Source organism: Heterocephalus glaber, unplaced genomic scaffold, assembly GCF_053883595.1.
Source record: "Heterocephalus glaber isolate CG9 unplaced genomic scaffold, H.glaber_assembly_v1.0 deba00001429, whole genome shotgun sequence".
Classification (NCBI taxonomy): Eukaryota; Metazoa; Chordata; class Mammalia; order Rodentia; family Bathyergidae; genus Heterocephalus; species Heterocephalus glaber.
Window position 1 is genome coordinate 8,641,271 of NW_028258294.1, and position 22,768 is coordinate 8,664,038.

The 22,768-nt window shown below is 35.6% G+C and overlaps 2 long non-coding RNA genes across 5 annotated transcripts in view; one reads left to right on the forward strand and one right to left on the reverse strand.

The window, feature by feature from the left end:
- The window catches only part of LOC147827862 (uncharacterized), a 348,252-nt gene that overhangs the window by 319,243 nt on the left and 6,241 nt on the right, over nt 1–22,768 (reverse strand). For all 3 annotated transcript variants that reach the window (XR_015451605.1, XR_015451606.1, XR_015451604.1), the window contains exon 2: nt 4,860–5,050. This is a non-coding gene — a long non-coding RNA (uncharacterized LOC147827862). The remainder of the gene's footprint in view (nt 1–4,859; nt 5,051–22,768) is intronic.
- On the forward strand, nt 9,578–18,103 carry LOC147827865 (uncharacterized). Of its 2 annotated transcripts, XR_015451608.1 has the most exons (4): nt 9,578–9,746; nt 10,155–10,319; nt 10,422–10,525; nt 15,060–18,103. It is a non-coding gene; the product is annotated as an uncharacterized LOC147827865 (long non-coding RNA). The 2 variants fall into 2 exon arrangements; XR_015451607.1 differs by having other exon boundaries at nt 10,422–18,103.

The following is a 22,768-nucleotide window of genomic DNA, read 5'->3' on the forward strand; positions in this document are numbered from 1 at the left end:
ACCATGCTAAAGTAAGACAAAGTAAAGCCGCTTGCTAATTTTGTCTAATAAAAGATTTTTTAAAAGCCTACTGTGCAGACATAATGTGCCAAACACCGTTTTTTGCTGAGTGACAGCCACCTTTTCACCGATTACAGATCTATCCTGATTCTAATTTACATTCTCCATAGATAAGATTTAGTGAGATACTTGATCATAAAATTGCCCTGATTTTTTGTAGCACCCAGTATAAAGCAACTTCCTTCCTCCTTAGGCTTTAACAAAGATCCCTCAATTAAAGCCTATACCCTTTATTAGATTATTTGCAATATGCTACTACTGAGATGCCCCAAAGTTTCCCATGATGTATATTTTCCTTTGCAACAACACTATTAAACCAAACTTTCTTGTCTTCTGGTACTACTGTAGTCTCTGCCTAAAAGACATTGATGATAGACAGATAATATGCAAACACATATATACATACATAATTAGAATAGTGCCTGAAACACAGTAAGTAGTTGAAAAATCTTTCCTATTATTATTATATATAGTTTGAGAGTATTAAATACAGGAATGGGAAATTATGAGAGATGTGAGAACCAAGAAGGAGATCTAGAAGCTCAGGCATATCAATCTAATAATAAAATGTATACCTATAACAGGAACTCAGTCCTTAAACAATGAGACAACTGTGCTACCGAACTCATTAGGACTTGTGGTCAGTAAAGCAGGTAATGCAAAAGCACTAATAGAAGGCATGCAAACATTTAGAAGGTAGTGTATTAAAAGCAAGGACGCCATGCTAGCATATTAAATAGCATGCAAAACTTTAACTGTTTTTCACCATCTTCATCAATGCTCAGAAGCCTTCAGGGATAAGATGGAAGTTTATTGTCTGTTCATACATTGAGAGTCCACAAAGAAAAAGAACACTTCTGGCACCCTGAAAAAGCACCTGACAAATACTCTGCAGTTCCACTTTCCGAAATCTCTTGCCATTTTTGTCAGTAGTTGGAAAGCACAAATATGTTTTTGCATAGCACTCATATCACTGTCATTTGGCATTCGTAGTATGGCCCCACAACAGTCATTTACCATGTAAATTCGAGTCACATCCCAGCAATTTTGCTACCACTCTTACTATAAAGTCACCTTGCAGATTTCCTCTACCAGGCTGTTACAATTTTTCAACTTTATTGCTAAGCTGATTTGTTTTCCATTTGCTTATTGATGAATTTTGCTGTTAACCAGAATTATTTCTTCAGTGACTAGTAATAAGTCCAGGGAAACCTTTACAGGACAAACCTTATGAATCTGCAGGAATAACAGGTAAAACTAATAAGGATCTAGCTTTCATTGTTCATTCTCCAGCTTCTGTCCCAGGTAGTTTTAAATTTATTCCACTGATAAGAGTAGCAAGCTCACAACAGAGTCATGAAGAGTGAAAAACAATATGTCTGTGTCTATTATTTATTCATCCATGAGTCACATGGATGAAAAATGCAACCCATTAACACCAGAACAGTAATCTTTTATGATAATTGTGCCATTGCTTTCTTTACTGTTCACCCCATACTGTGCTACATGCAGAAAACAAATGGTAGTTTGATAATTAGTTATTAGTGACTCCTCCCTCAGAGCCTAGGTGTGGGAATCAGAAAAAATAGTTTCTGACTGCTAGTGTCTATGTTGTTGGCATGAAATGAACACACTGGAATTCAGTTCAAATTATCCACACACATGAGTATATTCTATATGTAAACAATCATGGATATGGTTTATATCTTACATATTTTTAAGTTCAGGTATATTTCTAACAATCATATTAAGTGAATATTTAAGATAGTAAAAATATTTAAATGCTTCTTGTTTTATCTCTCTCAAAAAATAATCACTGTTAATATGTTAGTATATCTAAATCCTTCTGGAAATGTCTAGAGCTTAGTATACATGCACACACATACAGTTTTGTTAACACTGTACATATAATTTTAAGAAAAAAATCCCAATCTGGCATATTTTAGTCCTATCTTCCTCATGAGATGGTCAGATTTTTCAAGCATTTGACTAAAGACTTGGGCAATACCTTTATTTTATCCATAGTTTTTAAAAAAATTTTGCTCTCTCTTTATAAATTTATCCTTCTTATAAGGAATACAAAGGAGTTTTGTTATCATTTTAATATTACATTATATCACCTAAACCCAGGTACTATGTTTCTTAAAGTAGGTATCCTTATATTGTTATATATCCTGTTTGCCAAAAGGCATTATTTAACATGAGCAGGACAGGAGCCATTCCCATAATTGCCCACCCAGAAGTGGCCATTTCTATTGCAAAATTTTGCACTCCCATGTGCGCTGTGTTGAGAGAAGGGGAGCTCTGAGTAAATGTCTGTGTGGATAGGTACTCCTTCAGCCTGAGGAGCTCCCCTGAGTCACACTTGGAGACTCACCTGTATCAACAAGATACAGATTGCAGTATGAGATAAACACCCAAAACAGAGACCATGAGGAGAAGCAAGGTAGAAAGGAAGAATAATTCTCAAAAAGAATCCCAACAAGCAAAAGGATCATGTCAGCTTCTCACATATTCCCATGAGTAGAAAGGATTATGAAAGTTCCTGTATAATGAGCGAACAATTAGAATAAGTTTAAGGCAGCCTTGTCATTTATGATTGAACAAGGTCAATGTGATTAAGTCTCTTCCATTATTTATAAAGTTTGTATGTAATTACTGTAAATTTTAGGTGTTTGTATGTTATAATTCATGACAATGTTATTTTAGTTCCTCATGATGGATGCATCTGTTTTCTCTCAGAATTTCACTCATTAAACCAAAAATACACACAGTATGCTTTGACATTAATCAAGAGAAAGAGCAAAATAATTTTTAGCATACTGAAATTATTTTAAAAACTCATAGTACAATGAAAAGCATAGTTTCATTCTCTATAATTTACAACTTTTAGAGCAGTTCAGATTACACTTTTGGCTTGTATCTTTTTTGAAATGATGCTTTTGGAGGCAACTTATAGTTAAACACACAACTGCTCTGATGAAATCCCATGTTTTTGGTTACATGAGTCAATTGGTAAATTAGTGATATCCCTGAAACATAGGCATGAACATGAGGAAGCTCTCTCCACTAAATTTGTGGGACTAACATTTCCATATAGCTGAGAGAGTTAGCATATACCATCTATTTGAGATACATAAAAATTCAATTAAACTATCAGCTGTCAGAATCACTGTGGAGTAAATATCAACACAGGAAACTGTGTAATAGTTATACTGTGAATGTTAAACCAGAGGTAAAAATCATATTCCACATCACTCACATTGACTGACTCATTCCACAGAAAAGCTAATAAATATTTTTTTTAAATAATATACTCCCTGGAAATCTCTTCCCTTATTTCTTACCAGTTTTTGTCAGTGCATCCAAAACACAATATAATAAATTAAAATATAAATTTTAGTAAAAGAAGATCAGAAATTGGGGTGAGAGGCAGATGGATAAATTGGAAGATTGGGCAAAGATTCCTGCAATTCCACTAGAAAGGATAAGAAGGAAATTGAATCAGAAGTTTCACTGCCTTATCCAGGAGTCATGGTGCACCCCTGTCATCCCAGCATTCAGAAGCCTAAGGTAGGAGGATCTCTGAGAGTTCAAGGCCAGCCTGGGCTACATAGTGAGACCCTGTCTCAAAAATAAAAATTTTACTGCCTTGGAATTATATTCCCATGCTCACTGATTATGAAGGAGATAAGATTCGCTATGTTAGGAACATGTTAGGAACAGACCCAGGACACAGAAACTGTCAGTTCTACTGAGGGAACCTACCCTGGAGTTGATCCATGGAAAGGCTTCTAATCTCACTTACACACCAACATAGCTGAAGTTTTACTCATTGGGACTGAACTAATAGTGTTAAAAAGAGGTCACCCAGCATTTTTATTTCAATTATAAATATAGCCATGGTTACAGAGGCATGGAGCAATACTAGGAGAAGGAAACTTAATAGCAAAATAGAGTAGCAGATGCCAGCTTCCATGGGCACAGAGAAAATAACATCCGTATGGGATATACCAAGTAGGTTCTTCCCTCTCAAGTCTCAGACATCATGTCATTTCATCTCTCTAGTCCATAATACTTATGAAATCTACATTTATTATTAATTGATATTCAGAATTTATTAGTGTCTTGTTAAAGAAACATGTAATAGTTAATTGAGGAGAAGAGATAAAACTTCATGAAAAGTGTCAATACAGTCTCAACCCAATTAATCTTATTCAGTATTAATCTAGCAATAAAATAATGAGTCTCACTGCTACAAATTCATCCTATACATTCAATATTCTAGCCACATATCACCCAAGCACAAGTACACAAATGAACCTCTAAGATTGGAGGTCCTATTGTCAGGTATTCCCACAGGCCACTTGTCAACCTAGTAACTCCCTGTCTTGCTTTAATATTTGCTTCAGGTGAGTTACAGCTAATTGGTACCCCTTATATATTTTGATAGTACTTTTACACACCAACTGATTGCCCTTTCCATAATATGTCCTGACAGATATATGTACCCATATGCTCTTTTCATTATGAATTTCATTAGAAAAGAAGCATTGATAAAAAGATAAATCAATTCTTGTAATAAAGTCTTCAATAGAGACATCTTAACTACTTTGACTTTTAATTAAGGCAGGAGTGATGTTTTGGAAAAGAACTTAATATTTCTATTTTCTTGTAGAGTTTCTTTTCTTAAGAATGAAGAAACCAAGCTCCCATTCTAGCAAGAAAAAGAAGAGTGATCAGGATAGCTCATTAAATGCACTGGGTACACATGGTAGAGAGAACACATTAATACTCACAAGAACGTAGGCATTTACTTGGTTCCAAGGACTGTGCCCAGTGTAAATGAGAGCTGCAGATTCATTCCACACCATTCACCTTGGGCAGCTAAGTAGAGCCTTGTTACCCATAAGATGAACCAACCTAAGGAAGTCCCAGTTCTGGATCCAGTGCAATCTTGGAGCTTTGTGATCATGGCACACAGGATTAGCTGTCAAAATAAAAAAAGTGTTCCTATTTCAGAATTGCTAAAATACCTAATGAAAATCACAGTGGCTTTCCATTTCTGTAAGAGTCCATTATATCTTCTACAGGTACAAGAACCAAAGAATAACCTTTTCTTTAACAGATAGCTCTTTAAATTTCATGAACTAACACAAAACAACACAGTTGTCAGAACAAAATAGTTCATTTCAATGTAAATAAACTAGGGAAAGTGAGAGATCTATACTCTTTATAAGATAGTTGGTATTTTTTTCTGCTGATATGGTCATGGCATATTCCATTTAAAATAAGATCTCCTAATCAGCAAGCTTGCAGGTGAGTTGCAGTACTCTTAGCAATCATGAAAGTCCATATGTTTCTTTATGGCTGTGCAAGAATCTTATTTTTTCACAACTAGGAATTTTTTGTTTTTTCAGCAAGTAACCAGGAATAAGAAAAGGGTCATTCTGAACAGCCTCAGAAACTTTCTTAAATATGTGATGTACAGATTTTAGGAAGTTTTTACACAATCTGCAATTCCTTCCCCCCCAATCTCCCTCAAAATCATTCCACTCATAATCTTGCTCTGCTCTCTCCCATTCTTTTCAAAGTCACCAGTGACATTCCAGGGGTCAGTTGCTGTTCCTCATCCCTTCTGTATCTATGTTCACTGGCTTGGTGATCTTACCTAGTCTTAGAGCTTCAAGTACTATTTGTATGCAGTAAGTATCAAATTTATGCCTCCAGTATGGACTTCTTTCCCAAATTCCAGATTCATCTATCCTCTACCTGCTCGAATCTCCACTTGTATATCTAATAAACATCTCAAACTTAATATGTCTGCAGCTGATTTTTTTCTGATCTTTACCTCCCCCAAAATGTATGTCATCTTCAATCTTCTCTCTCCTTGTTAGGAATGCCAGCTCTCTAGTTATTCAGGACAGTAATTACAGAAATTTTGGATTGATTTCTTTATCTGATTCCTACATCCAATTCAGCCAACACTTTTGACACTATTTTCAAAATATTAATGCACACAACCAACTATTCTGGACATGTCTGTGGAAAGAAAACACAGTTCACGATATTGAAATAAAATAAAATTTAAATATTACTTCATACCCATTATCACTTGGATTTCTATACCATGCAATGAGCCACTATTAAATAGTCTGCATGTGCCATCTTAAACAATTGTCTTTTAGTTTCTTCTTCGAAAATACTAAACAAAAGAGAATTAAGTTTTGGTTTAATGTCAGCTTACTTTCTTTCTTTCTTTCTTTCTTTCTTTCTGTTTTTTTTTTTGGTACCAAGGATCAAACTTGGGTACTTGTGCCTGTGCCTGTGCTTGTGAGGCAGGTGGTGGAACCACTGAGCTAAATCCCCAGCCCAGCTTTATTTTTTTTCTAAATAACTTTCTTCATAGATGCTACTGTTTCTAGTTCATTATTAGAAATATTTTGCTACTAGACACTCTGGAGAGCTTATTAATATAATTTATTCAATTTAAGTGAAGATAATCAAGGACATATCACTTTCAGCTAAGTGTCCTTGCATGATACATAGTAGGAAAGAAATCATTTATTAGTACCATTTCTGAATACTTAAATATTTCTCCTTTCTACTGAATGAATAAACTGCATATGTGTGCTCTAAAATAGCACATTATTAATTTCTCTGTGTATATAAAATGAATTTTATATCACAGAGGTGTACAAATTGAAACAGTACATAGAAAAAATGTACCTCCATGTTCTATAGCAAGAGTGAATATCCTAACATCATACTTTGATTAGCCCATATATCAATCAAACAAATTTATATATATATATATATATATGTCAGGAACTTTGCTGGGAACTGGTGACTCAACAATGATGAAGCAGGTATAGTTACTGTTTTCAGTACAACTCATAACCTAGGGAAATTATAGACAAAGAATTAGACTGCTATAATAGTGTAAAACCTGCTGAAATGGTTGAGGAACAGCTTATCATAGGTACACCAAGGTGGGAGACCAAGCACCACATTCAGGCTATCACCAAAAGCCTGTTAGTGAAAGTAGCTTGTAAAACACAACTTGAAGAATGAGGAAAAGAACCAGTTAGTCATGAAGCAGATATTAGTTTTAAGCAAAAGAAGCGTCTTTGTGCAAAGATCCTGAGGCAAAAGAACATACCCTAAGATGTTGTAGAAGCCAAAATGTTCGAAGAAGAAAGAAGTAGTGAAGCTCCTAAAGTTAGAAAAATAAACTAGAGTTCATTCTAACCCATGCAAAGAAACTTCACTTTCTAGGAAGCGCAACAGAGAAACCTCAGGGACGAACATGAACTGTGTTTCAGAAAGTTTACTCTCATGGTGTTTTGAAGAAGACATTAACACAGGAACAATGTCAGGCACTTTGAAAACATGTAAACAATATTTGACAAACTCTTTTGAGAAAAATGGCAGTGGTTTGAAGTAAGCAAATGAAAATAGGAAGAAAGAGAAAATAAAAAAGTTTATACAAGTTTGGGTAATTGCCAAATAGAATTTTTGCAGCATGGTAGCTTTTAAATTCTAACACATATTCTTTCAGCAGTACTTATTGAGCATCTCTTATCAATTTATGCAAATCATCATCTTAGTCTAAGACCCCAAGAACTTAATTAAATTAATTAAGGGTCACTGATAATTACTGGCACGTCTCAGTCTAATAAAGGTCTTCTAGTCCAGCTATTACAGTTCAATGCTTTTATATGCAAGAATGATGCAATTATCTTAATAAAATTAATATCCATTCATCTAAAATGTTACCAAAGTGAGGTTATGAACTAGCATGTTTAAAGTGAGCTTAATTCTGATATCTACTATTCATATTTTAGAAATGTAATTTGTTTGAGCACCTTCTACTCAAATAATTTTAGTCTTTTTTAATCAGTCTGTACATACAATCGCATCTGCAGCCAAGAACAACCTAATACTTCTGGCCATACAAGCCAATATTTAATGCCATTAGCTGACAAATTTATCATATATATATATTAACATGCTGCCTGGAAAGGAAGGTTACTGAAATAATGATCTGGAATGTCAGAATCATGAATAAAATATGGGAATGAGTATTGTACTTTGTAAAATTTTCTTATCAAGTCTACAGACTAAATGTGCTCTCAGAGGTGGTCCTCCCACCTTGGATGACATAAATGAATAATGATGCTGATTTTAAAAAGGAGTGAAGACCGGATTAGCACCTTAAGTTAAATTCTGTTGGTGCTGTTATCAGTTGGATCCAAATAAAATGTGTTAATTTTTCTGTGTTTCCTCAGAATTCAGCTGTGAAAATGGAGGTGTCTTGTGGAGCTGAGGTAAGAAAAAAAGTGAAGATAAAGTAGGTCTTTTAAAGAAGCTAAACTATGATAAATGAAAAACAGAATATTTTAGTTGAAATAAATTCTTCTTAGAACCAATGTATAGCCTTAGTTTGCTAAGAGAGTGAGAGCTCCAAAATACTAGGTAATTTGTTACACTCCTGTGGGGTAGATGGAAGGAAGAAAAGGTGGTGTATTGCCCTCATTTACACACATGTGTAAATACCGAATAGTTTCGCTAGTGTGAGAAACTGAAAGTGTAAATAAGGATTAAAACAAATAATTGATAATTTGAAATAGGAAGAAAAGGTCCAAAAGGGTAGGGGAAGTGGGAGGGGAAGGGGAAAGGAAAGAAGGGAAAGGAAAAATGGTGAGAAAAGAATAAAATGGAAAGAAAGTCTTTGTAAATAGGGAAGGGAGCAGAGGTAATGGGGAAAACATAAGAACCAAGATACATCATGTACAGGTACAAGCACCCAATGATAAATGTAAACATATTGTATACCTAAAATGTACCAATAAAAGAATTTAAGAAGAAAAAGAAAAAGAATGATGGTGGAGAGAGTTATGTAGAGTTTAACATACAGAATATATGCATAGAGTCCTGAGTTTGATGATTTAGGTAAAACCTGATGACACCATAAATATTAATAATGGTTATGCTGAACAAATTCATTCATAATTTAAACACTATAGAAAGTAATCTTTTTGTAAAAGAACCAAGTCTTACTCAAAGTGTTCAAACTAGGTGGCTACTGACCACATGCACTGAGATTTGCCTAAGTTGTTGCTTGTTTGCAGATAACTGCTTGGTAGCTCGTATTTACAAAGGAAGCAATAATTCATTGATTTTTCAGTTATTTTTGCATGTGTGATAATTCATTTCTGAAATGATATTTTATATCTGATAGGTGAGATAGTTATGTGTACAAGACATTGAGAAATACTTTTTTTATTTCCTTAGGGAAGTACGTGCTTGCATTGGAATCACTTTAAAAGCATCCTTTTATAAGAATGCCAGAGTGGTTGGTCACAGTCAGCTCAAAGAATATCCAGTATCACTCATTTAACTTTGTCATTTAATCTTTAGAGGAGTGCTAGCAACAAGGGTTAATTATCTATCCTGAGTTGAGAAACCAGATACTTTCATCTTGACATTTATTCATTTAACAAGTATTTATTCAGTGTCTGGTTTGCTAGAGGTCACACAATGAATGAGTGGTGGAACTGGAATTATTGCCAAGTATGATTTGGGAAAAATTTTGTCAGATGAACTTATACTAGAATCTTCATAATTAAAATTCATTTTACTCATCTATAAATGGAACAAATAATAATACTCGCCACATACTGGTAAGTAATACATGTGAAAGGATCCGGTGTTGACCTTTAGACAGAATTCTGTGTGGTTCTTTTACTGCATCCCTAAACAGAGAATGCTTACTGTAGTTAAATCAAGTTTAATAACATCTTTTTGGTACTAGGCTACTGAGTGGAGCCATTTTAAAATCATCATATCTAAGTTGACCTCTTTCTCTTTTTTATTTCTTCCTGGGTATGTTTGCTCTTATTCTCATTCCTGTTGTTCCACTTTCTAATCTTATATCTCTTTCTCCTTTTGTCTCTGCATGTATGTCCCTCCCTATGCCACCATTATCATCACCACCCCATGGATGGTGCCATGGCCATGGGAGAGGGGAGGAGCAGGGCAGTTCATCTCTAGGCACTGATGAAGGCTTCTCTTTTTTGACCTGTCTCTAGCACTACTTCCTGTACCTGGCTATTGGCCTGAATAGTTTCCAACTAAGAAGCAAGATAGTAAGCTCTGGTCTGGGCTTGGGGAAAGAAGGAAGAGCTATTTCTGCATTGTTGGCTTCCTTTCACACCTTTGTGTGTGGACACCCTCAGGAACTTCACACCAGGGAGGTAAGGTTAAACAAGGCTAAAATCATGTGTCTGCCCTAAGACTACTGTCTTAGCCCATTTTGTGTTTGTACAACAGAATATGTGATACTTTGTATTTTACAGGAAACAGAAATGTATTTGGCTCACTGTTCTGCAGGCTGAAAGTCAAAGAGCATGCTGCCAATATCTGGTAAAGGCTTCTGTGCTGCATCATTCCTTGGCAGAAGGTAAGGGGATAGGAAGGGAAAGAGCATGACAGCAGGAGGGGCCTGAGCTTGCTTATAATGCCCAGTCTTCAGATAACTAAACCACTTACTGTTCAGGTTCACCTTCTGATATTCTTGCATTGGACATTAAGTTTCTGACATGCCAACTCTAGGGGATACATTGAACAATAACAACCAGCATAATACTCCCCCATTGTCATTACAAAATCTATTATCATTATTAATCAATTATTTCTCCCCATTGCTAATTTCTATAATATGGGAAAGGGACTCTGTAGTTTAACTTCTTTATATAGTGACTGCTTCAATCCACTTTTAGGATAATTGTTGCATAAAGATTGCTTTTAAATCTCTCTTTCTCATTATCAAATAATTTCTAATCTAGAATAAATCAAGGAAGCAAGTAAATTTATATCATTGTAAATACTGATACCATATTTTTATAACAAGTATTCAGACTTTTCACTGATTTACACTGGCCTTTACTCTACAGAATAACAAATAGAGTTTGTGTCCACAGAATTCTTTGACCTATATTCCTTTTGATTTGACTCAGTTTTCTCAGACTTAAAATGTGAATAATGGAATAATGCTTATTTCCTGCACTTGGAATTGACTAAATAAAAAATACTGTGTTCAAATAGGGTACTTTACAGTAAAGATTTAATGTGACTGAATGAAGCATGAAGTAATACTTACACATTTAGTCTTGAGTAAACAAAATAATGCAGATGTTTCATTTAAAATTACCTTCTCATTAAAGAAAGTCTGCTGAAATAAGCTCTGTTTCAATATTGGTAAATTTGATTTTGTAATAAAATATTGACCTTATGAGTTTTCCCAGAAAGCTGCAAGATTTCATAGTATCACTTTTAGCCATATAATAAAATGACTATAACTCAAGATAGTCAAGAGGTTTTAAATGACATTTAAATACAAAGTCGTTTAAAATTATTTTTTAAATATAATAGCTCTGGAAATGAAGGCAATACAAGAGAGAAAATCGAATGTGACAGTGAAGAGATTCAAATGTCATCATAAAGATACATTCATTGAAGTGCTTGTCATATAGCTGTAGTGGTCTGTGATTGCGATATTCATTAATTGAACAAGCATTTAGTAAATGTCTACACCATTATGGAAGGCTGAACTGAGATAGAAGCAAGAAATATAAGAATAAATTGGTGATGACTCAATACTTCAAGAATTCACAGCCTGTTGTACAAAGTTAGGTCTATAGAACTACCTGCTGTCTATGCATGAGGCTGGAAAATAAATGTAAGCCTGTTCAGGAGGATATTATACCACAAGTCACATATTGTTAAATATGGTTCCTATATATCAACAACAACAACAAACTGATATGAAATAGCAATTGCTTGAGGTGTGGAGAAATGACATTTACTGAATGCCCAGAACTTCATATGCAATACTTCATTTAATCCTCCCAATATGGCTTAGAAGTAAGACTTTGTTTTCACCTTTCCAGAAGAAAGAAGAGGGGATATAGACCTAAGAATGAACCTTCATAATTTGATAGTTCACAGAAGACCAGGATGAATATATACATAGGTCTGATTTCACAGCTGTGTTTCTTCTGCTGCTCTTATGGTCTCCATGAGGGTTGTGGATGCCAAACATAGTCTACAGTGTTTGGGCTTCTAGAAAAGGGAGATATCATTCTTGTTTCAGAGACTAGATGAGATATATTGATCAAATTGGCTGCAGAGTTTTTTTAAAAAAGAACTAAGTAGTTTGGCTCAAAAATATGGGGCCCTAGAACTACATGGTTTATGTAAGAAGTTGGTTGATCATAGATGGAGTGTGTTTGTTAATATGTCAACTCCCCTTGCTCAGAGTGTTGTACCACACTAGAGCAACTCTGATTATGCAAAGGGGTAGAGCAGTGGTAATCACAATTATGCATTACATTGTACATTTATCAGTAGCAACATAAAAAATGGTGGCAAATCATTGCATCTCAAGTGTTGCCTCTTTATAAAAGCACTGGCTCTATGTCTGGTTCATTGGTGTAAACTCAACACCTAGCAGTGTTATTATACAATAGAATCTCAGTGGGTGCTGAAGAAAGGAATGAATGAGTGAACAAATGAACAAACAAAACACAGCAGCAGCAAAAATAACATCTACCTCAATGTAAAATACAACCCAGGTCTTTCTTTCTTGGTCTGATAATTTGAGTCCAGAAGAGAACCTGGAAGTAGGCCCTAGACTCTGATGCAAAAGTTTCTATTTGCCTCTTGAGGACACCCACAGCCCTCTGAGTGAATTCGGTACCTTCATATAATTTCCCATGACTCAGATGTAACACCTGTTCAAAGGGCATTCTTGAAGCTTGCCTCAAGATGTAAACACCCAGTAGTTCTGAGCAGTTTCTGCATGCTCATCTGTGTTTTATTACAAGGAGACACAGCCTTGTCTCTACACATATCTACTCTATAGCACAGTGTAGGTGAATAAATGATGTAGTGTGAGGGAGCAATGATTCAGAATCTCCATCGGCCCACGTTGTCTTTCTAGTCTCATCAATTCGTGGGAATTAATTTAATTATCATGGGAAAGAGGAAGAGGATTTATCACAGGACTCTCCCTAACCCTTGTGAGCAAAAACACGCAGGGAACTAATGGAGATGTAATAGATAGGATGTCTATATGTGGGGAATGGTGTGAGTGTGTGCACTGGATATGAGCACTACTTTCAGTGAGGTCAAGGGAGTTAAAAAGAAAAAAGTAAGCATCTCTGGAAGGTAGTGTGATATAGAAAGAGCGTGAACCTTAATGACAACAGGCACATTTAAATTTTACCTCTCTGACAGTTGTTTTGATAAATGACCGTGTACAAGTCACTACACTTCTCTGGGTTCAGGTGAACTCATTTGTGAAACTAGAACAATTTAAAGTACTTTGGTGGGATATGGTAAGATTTAATTGTGCTAACTACACTAATAATGTCTTTCATTTTCCTCTCTTTGGAAGTAGGGAATTATAACCTGCTGATATGTCCTATCCATTCAACCATAGCCATTTTTTGCCATTATCTCATTAATAAAAACTAATGTACCAACCCAAATAACTGGGAAAGCTTTTCTACTTGGTTATAAGACAGCTCACCCATGTTGTTTTGACTGTATCCCAAATAATGAAAAAGCCCCTATCATGAAGCACTTGCCTTTATCATATAAGTTATCATCATAACTTTGATACAGACAGAAACCCGCATAGAGACCGAGGACAAACTCCTGGATCTTTAACTTGTTATTCATTAGGAGTTTGATTTGTGTTTTCTTCTGAGAGATGCTAAAGTCTGTTTTGCTTTTTTTTTTTCAATCAGCTCTGCATATAGACAGGTTGGTCACTTTGGGAGCGTCTGTTTAAAAACTGGCAATACATGGCTGATTAGCCCTCAATTTACATAACTTATCCTCCTTCAAGACTCAGACACCAAAATAGAGATATTCCACTATCAATGAGCACCCAGAAGTCACTAGTCATTGCCACTAACCTGCGGTAACCTGGGATTCCACAAACTTAGACTTCTCCAAACAGAAACGTTATCTGTTAGAGAATGGATTAAGCAACAGTGACTTCTCATAAGCCATTGTGCAAACCCAGAACTGAGATTACGATCAGTCAGACTCCAGACAGCCCAACAAATTCATAAAAGCCAGTCTCTTCCTTTGTTCATGGGCCAGTCTGATCCTCTCCATCAGAACTCTGCCCTCTTCAGCTCCTCAAGCTGAAGTCCATTCCCTATTATCTCTTACCTCCTAACTCTAATAAATCAGCCCACACGTCTCACTGGTGCATCCTGAAACACTTTTCTGAAAGTATGTCAACAACCTGCCCAGGCTGAGTTGAAGTCCCCATCCCTTCTTTAAAGAGATGTCCTCAGACCTTGTCCAATGACACCTGTAGATGAGAGTGATCTTGAACATCTACTAAGGAGGCAAAATTTCATAGAAATTATGCATGTGGGTTTTAGAGTCAGAATATATGTAAAATCTTACTCTGTCATTTATTAACTATGTGCTAACTTATCTTGCTTCTTAAACATCAATAACTCCATTTATAATATGTAAATTGCTATAAAAACTAAGTGAGATATTTAGTAATGTGTGGGCCCTGACATATACTCCATACTTGTTAATTTTTATCACTGTCTAACTGATGCCATGGAGACATTATCTAATTTAAGTGTTTCAACCCAGCACAGTTGAGGAAACTAGAATTTAGAGAAGTTAAGGAAATTTCCCTGGTTCTCACACTACCTTAATTTTCTTATGGATCCATGCTTCCTCCATAAACTTATTCCTTTTAACCTGGCTGGAGTAGATATGCTCACACAGAATGCAAACAGCACTCAACTAGTTATTGAGAAAGGAAATTTAAGTAGGGATTACTCCATTCTCAACTGTGTAGGCAGCAATTCACTTCACATTCTGGAAAGGAGAAAGTTTGACAAGGTGTTTGCTAAGGTTAACCCTGCCTCTGATACATGGTCTCCTTCTGACAGGCTGAGAGACAAGAAGAAGGTCATAGGTCTCAGGGGATCTAGATGGCCTAACTGACAGTGATGGCATTCCTGGGCTCATCATCACCCTGCTTCCTTCACTTTCCCACTCACTAGGGTGGCCCTGTCACCACTCTTCCAGCGGGGAACTGAGTGAGGTTATCATTATAATTCTACTTCTTGATCTGAAAAAGTATATTCCCAAATAATAGTCATGCTTCCATGTGTAATAAAGAGCAATGAATGTTTTTGTTTCATTTTTTCCCTCCTGCACAAGTTTAAATATCACATTGTTTCCTTTATATGAGATAATCAAAGTATAAATAAAGAGTAAAATAAAAAGTAGATATTAGAAAGTAAGGAGATCTTTTTCAAATGGGAAGGGAAACAAGAGATAGAGGGAGGAGGGAAGAAGGAAGGGAAAAGAAATTTTTTTAAAATGTTGAAAGGAAAAATGGAAATAGAGCTTTTGCATATAAGTAGAGGAAGACAAGTTGGCGGGAGGAAGGAAAGGGGAAGAGAACAAAAAAAAAAGAATTAAAATGTGTTATGTCTATAAACAAACTCCCTAAGATAAATGTAACCATTATTTACTGCAAACATACACTAATAAAAATGCCAAAAAATGGACTTCCTTGGAAATTTTCAGGCCAATATTCACCAAAAATGATCACAAGAGTCGGGAAACATAAATAGTGAAATCAAAAATATCATTTTGAATGCAGTTCTAAGGGTAGATTTGGATTACACTGATTCTGGGGATGAATGCTCACTTCAGTACTCAGATAAAAATGTAAAAATGATATGCAAGAAATTTTATTTAAATTAAAATGATGATAATCTCAGTCTAGCACAACTATATATTTATTATTGTCTTGCAATTTTTAACACTTATCAATGTTTAATATTGATCAGGCATTGCACTAAAGATATTATAGGACCTCTATCATTTAGATAGGTCCTTAGAACACCCTGGCATTACATGAACGATAATTACCTTCACATACACATGGGAAAGCTGAAGCTTAGATGGGCGAGAAAACAGGGTGTCACACCTGTAGGCAAAGCTAACTCTGCAGGCTGAGGCAAGAGCATCACTTGAATACATGAATTCAAGAGTAACCTAGGCAACAAAGCAAGACCCTGTCTTAAAAATACATTACATTATATACATATATAAGCATATTTAATAAAAATTCCAAGATCCCATACGAATAAGTTGTTAGACCAACATTTAAGCCCAGTCTATTACACTGTAAGGCTCAGTGCATGAAGCTAACTTGCACTGCCTGATTCCATTTGTAGCCATTTGAACTTGTATATAGTTGCAATAGTCATAGCCATGACTTTCTCCTATTGTTACTTAATGCTTCCATAAAGATTTTTCTAGAATTATTTAAATTACTATGTAAAGACAAATATACTAATCAATATCAATATTATCAGGCACTGCACTAAGTGATTTGACATCGCTACTTTAATTGAGCTTCAAAATAACTATATAAGATGAAAAATTTAGTTTATAATGCATAAAAAGACCAGTTCAGGAAGGATAATCAACTTGCCAGGGTCACAGATGCTCAAAACGGGTACACTGAGCCACAATTTAATCTCAGATCTCCCTGACTGAGGAGCTCAAGTGCTAAACTAATGCAATGCACTGAAAAATATCCTGTTATCACTAAAGCATTCTCAGGTTTGTAAATGGTGAAGAGGAAAAATTAGTGGGACTCCTTCTAGAAGTGGCATTTCTGTTTATTTTCACCCATCATTACTGAGGGACTCTAAGCTTTCAGTAAAGGCCTGGGACCTCTGGGGAAACAATGAATGAGATTATGAGTAGCTCTAGCTGGAAAGAGGCTTATATGACATGATGGTCTGCATCACTCCAATCTGTGATAAACTGCCCAATAATGATCCAATGAATGGGACCTGGAAACCAAGAGAAGGGAGAATAACAGGATTCTTTCATTCAGCTCAAACATGTGCAAGCCAGCAGCTGTTCCTGTGGACTTTTTACAGTCCTTCCATCTACACCAGTTCCACCATATAAAAAGACGACTTTCCAATCATTCTCTACACCTGTTTGATGGGAAAAAAATTCAACAAATGCCTATTAGTGAAGTCTTGGTATATAAACAATGTTTGTGAAGCAAACCTTAGAAAAACTCATGAAGTGATCGAAGTAGCCTTCAATCTCACTTCACCACCGCCTTTGCATGTCAGTTCATCCTTTGAATATCAAGTTTCCATCTGTAAGTCTGTGTTGTAATGTTTCTCTCAATAATACTTTCAGATTAATTGAAATAATATTTGCAACATCACCAGAGTATACTTTGCTGGTAATATACAAAGACCACAAAGTCTGTGCCCCTTCGTGAAACCTTCCTTTCCTTGTGAATGTGTATCACTGAAATCAGAAGACTGCCCTGTCCAAGACAGCAGGAGAGTTGGCTCACAGCACTGAAAATTACTGAGCTATTCTGTGGTGCTGCACAATCTATGTGATTTCACAACAAGAAGTATATTCCCAATCTTTGTAAAGTCCTCAGTTTAGTAGAGCCACTTGTCCATCTCCTGGACATTTTTCTGTGCAGACAATAACACTTAACAGAAGAGAACTCAGTAACACTAAGCCTTCAAGATGGCAAAATCTGAAAGATAGGGCTGAGGATTTGGCTCAGTGGCACTGTACTGCCTCAAAAGCATGAGGTCTTGAGTTCAATCCCTGGTACAAAAAAAAAAAAAAAAAAAGCTGAAAGGCAAGGCAAACTCCCTCTCACTTCAATTCACTTGCACACAGATTATGTTTAAATACTGGTCATTATGCAGCCCTTGATAAGATTTCCAGATGTTCATATTGGGAGACCAGTCCTAGGTATTAGAAGATTGAACTAAACTTGTTTTCAGTAATGATGGATGATCTCTTTACCCAAGGAATAACCCTCTGAGAAGATAGGGACAGTAATGGTCACCTCAGGGCTAATACTAGTTTATAGACACATCTGAGACTCCTAACCTGACTAAGGCAAGAAGCTCATCCATCACTGAAAGGAAATCCATGTTATTTACATCTTTAAATTACTTAGGAAGCTTGGAATCCAGGATGATGGGTTGGTAGAGTTCTGGATCAGAACCTAGTGTTTTCTTGTGCAGGGTCTGAATCATTCCAGACATAAAACACTACCCCTTTATCTCCCTTGCTGATTTTTTTGATAATAAAAATGGAATTGTAATAGTGATACCTGTGCCTAATAATGTCAAGGGCAAGGATTATGTAACACAATTCAGCCACAATAATACAAACAATATTCAAAATATAGTCAGGCTGTCCTCTCAAGCTTCTTCCATTCTCATAAGCCAATTTTTGAATGGTAAAATTATTTCAACACACACATAGCATGGCACATTAATGAATGATCAAAGAGTATGCATTTTCTAATGTTCTTTTGGCCTTGATAAAGAAACTGGCAAATATTCAATTAACCACATGAAGTCATTTTTTAAAACTTGAAACACATTCCCCTATCTCATGCTGGACATAGGTCACAAGGATTGCTTGTTTCATGCACTGGAAACCTGGCTTCATAAAGAAAAAGACTGAGATGGATTCTTTATGAGCATGTGTAAATTATGTAGTGGTTTCACTGAAGTTTCTGGGACTTATGTGAAGAAAACACCCCCTGTGGAGGCCACATCTCATTTAATCCATCCGTTTCATCTTTTCCTCCATTTCAGATATTGCTCATATTTTAAGGTTGACTTTGAAACAATAGTTTATTTAGCAATGTAATTTAGAAATATATTTGTTCCATGTCCCTGTGTGGCACAAAGTATTACCTCGTAAAAAAGAAAAAGAAAAAGAAAGAAAGAAGAAAGAACCCCATGCATCACACACAAACAAAAAGGAAATTGTACCTTAGAGTCATAGATGTTCATGAAAAGAGAGACTGATAAAGGAGCTAACAATACCAAAGAAAATCATGATAAGGAAGAGCAATATATAAAAGCAGAAAATAATAAATTGCATGAAAGTGTGTACCACACTGTTCTTCTAGGTGCTCAAATACATTTTCCTCTATTCAGACAAAGGATGGAGCCAAATGTTATTAGTTCCATTTTGCTGGTACAACATTAAGGAGCATAAAGGTACATGAATTTCCAATTCCAGATAAATGAATCACTTGCAAAATCAGCACCAGAAGTCTATAAAAATGTATTATTTTCATTTCAGCTACAGAGTTGGAAGACATGAATTATATTGGCCCTCTATTGCCAGTATTCTAAGAGATATATCAATATAAACAGAAAATTCTTAGATGCATCTGTATGGTTAAATAATAGATGTATCTTTGTGTGTACTCAATCACAAAAATAATATCTAATGACATAACATTTCAAAGATGTGTATTACACATTTTTGTTATAATTTTGGAAACAATTTAATGATGAGTAATAAAGGATTATATTCACACAATAAAAAAACAAGAGCAGAAGTTCAAAATAGCATTAGAGGCAAATTTTATTGACATTAAAAATTAACTTTTTTTTTGGTACGGGGGATCAAACTCTGGACCTTGTGCTTGCAAGGCAGGCGGCGGAACCACTGAGCTAAATCCCCACCCCAAAAATTAACTTCTTGTATTGCTAAGAGAAAAATACAACAGACAGTAAGATATCATTTAAATTATGATGTTTTGGTGAAAAAAAACTATAGAAAATCCTGTCATCTCATAGAACAAATTTTAAGAGTAGTTATCTTTGCTGGTGGAATTGTGGCCAAATTTATTCTATTGTTTTGTAAATTTCCGTATATTTTATATTGCCATGATGATTTCATCATAGTTGTTATTAAGGAAAAATTGCAAAGTACTTTCAAAAACTAAAAACAAAAAGATTTTATAAAGGGGTCACACCTAGTTAAACTAATTAAATGTGTATATGGGTTCTGGGGATTCCATTAATTTTCTATCTGATTGAATGCATGCTTAAGACTTTAAAGCCCTAATCATTAAGGTAAACTTGGGAAAATCAGAATCTGAAAAAAAAACCTTTTCCTTAATTTTCCAATATACATGAACTTTAACATAAGAAAAATGATGGGGATCTATTATAGTTTTATATCATAGAACAGGTTCAGAAACACATGAGGATGTATAGTGTTACACTTTGAGGTTGTTATCACTCAGTATCTAAGCTAAATAACTATTTTATTTCAATCGATATTTACTGAGTTTTTAAACAATACTTCCTTATATATTATACAATACATTCCAGGTACTTTGTTGGAAGAAAGGAATACAAAGATGAATAAAACATGGTCCATTGTGGAAGGCTTAGGATGTATTGTTAAATCAGAGAATAGGGCATCTCGGTCATACTAAGGGCTAAAGGGACAATAAGATTCCTGAAGGAGATGATTTCAAAGAAGTGTGGAAAATTAATAGTGAATTATGTAGGGAAAGAGAAAAAACAAGCTCATTCCAGACATAGGGTACTGCAGGAAAAAAAAGGGAGGGAAAGAGAGACAGAGAGATAGAGAAACAGAGACAGAGACAGAGAGAGACAGAGACAGAGAGAGACAGAGAGACAGAAAGAATTACAACAACCAAAATAAGTCAAGTACTGTCTCTGAGTCCTGCTAGAACAAATCTTATGATGCAAGTATTTGGGGGAGTGAAGCCTAAACAAAAATGCAAAGTCAAGAATTTGTAGTTGTTTGGCTTTGAGGGAGGGAGAGGACCTTGGAGAAGGTGAGACTGAGGATCACATTTGAAATTTTGGCTTGGACAAGTGGTCCAGTGATGTCACTGGCAGAGATTAATGTATAAGAGCAGCAATAATAACAACCACTTACAAGGATCTAAGTATCTGCCAGACCTGTACAGTTTCACATATGACTCATTGAATCCTTACCGCAAGGTTATGTGACAGAAGGTGACATCAGACATTAGCAGATAGTAAATACAGAAAAGCGAACACACTGGGGTGAGAGGAGCACATATTTCAATCAATTTTAAACATACTGAATTCAAAGAAAATATGAAGCAAAGAATTCCACACAAAGAGTTCATCAGAAGTGGGAACTAGAGTTTGGAGAAGAAAATCTCATGATAAAAATAAGAGAGCTGAGAATAATTTGCAGGTAGAGATTCCTTAAAAATCTTGCTGTAGGAGTAAAATTTGTAGACTGTGAAAAGTCAGGTGCAGAAAAAGCTTCAAGGTATAGGGGCAATAGAGGGAGAATCAGCTAAGTTTCTGCTGAAGAATAATATCAAAAGAGTCACTGAGCTAGGAGAAAAGTAGTCTCCACCAAAGTCAAGGCACCAGGGTTCAAGAAGGCAATTACTGTAAAGGGAGCCAGATAAGATAAAGGATAAAACATACCCATTCAATTTGGCAACTTGAAGTCACTGTGAACTACACTGTCCCTGCTAATAAGGATGAAAGGCTCATTATTGTTGACTGAGAAGTGAAAGAGAAAAGAGAGAGTACAACCAGCAGGCATAGAAGATTCACACCACTAAGTTGTTTGCATTAAAAAAGGGAAAGAGAGGGTTTTTGTATCTCTGCTCATTAGGAAGATTGGCCTATAGTTCTCCTTTTCTCTTGGGTCTTTCTCTGCTTTTGGGATCAAGGTGATGCTTGCTTCCAGGAATGAATTTGGGAGTATAGCTTCCCTTTCAATTTCACTGAAGAGTTTAAACAGTAGTGACAATAGTTCTCTAAATGTTTTGTAGAATTCAGCAGTGAGGGGCACTTGGGCTGCTTCCAAGCTTTAGCTATTACAAACTGTGCTGTTATGAACATGAGTGTACATATATCACTGTGTTATGATTCTTTTAATTCTTTGGGGAAGATACCCAGCAGAGGAATAGCTGGGTCAAATGGGTCCTCTAGTCCTAGTTCTTTGAGGTGTCTCCATACTGACTTCCACAGTGGTTGCACCAGTCTGCACTCCCACCAGCAATGGAGAAGGGTTCCTTTCTCCTCACAACCCCACCAGCATTTGTTATTTGTTGGTTTCTTGATAGCAGCCATTCTTTCTGGGGTGAGGCGGAATCTCAGTGTTGTTTTCATCTGCATCTCTCGAATGACAAGTGATGTTGAACATTTTTTCATATATTTGCTTTCTGCTTTTACTTCCTTTTTGGAGAAATGTCTGTTCATTTCAGATGCCCATTTTTGAACTGGGTCTTTGAATTTGGCGGGTCTGATTTTTTTTCAGTTCTTTGTATATTCTAGATAGTAGTCCTTTGTCTGAGGTACAGCTGCTAAAACTTTTTTTCCCATATTGTAGGTTGTCTGTCAGCTCTGTTGGTGGTTTCTTTTGCAGTGTGGAAGCTCTTTAATAAGATGAGCTCCCAGTTGTTGATTCATGCTGCTGAGGTTTTGTTCAACTGGAAACTGGATAAAGAAAATGTGGGTTTTTTTATAAAATGGAGTACTACTCAGCCATAAAGAATGAAAAACTAGTCATTTATAGCTAAATGGATGCATATCAAGGCCATACTCTTAAGTGAAATAAATAGGACACACGTATAAATACCAAATAGTTTCACTAGTGTGAGAAACTGATAGTGTAAACAAGGGTTAAAATGATTAAAATGAATAATTGACAATTTGAAGTAGGAAAAAAGGTCTAAAGATGAAGGAGTGAAGGGAGGTGAAAGGGAAAGGAAAAGAGGGAAAGGAAAATCTATGAGAAAAGA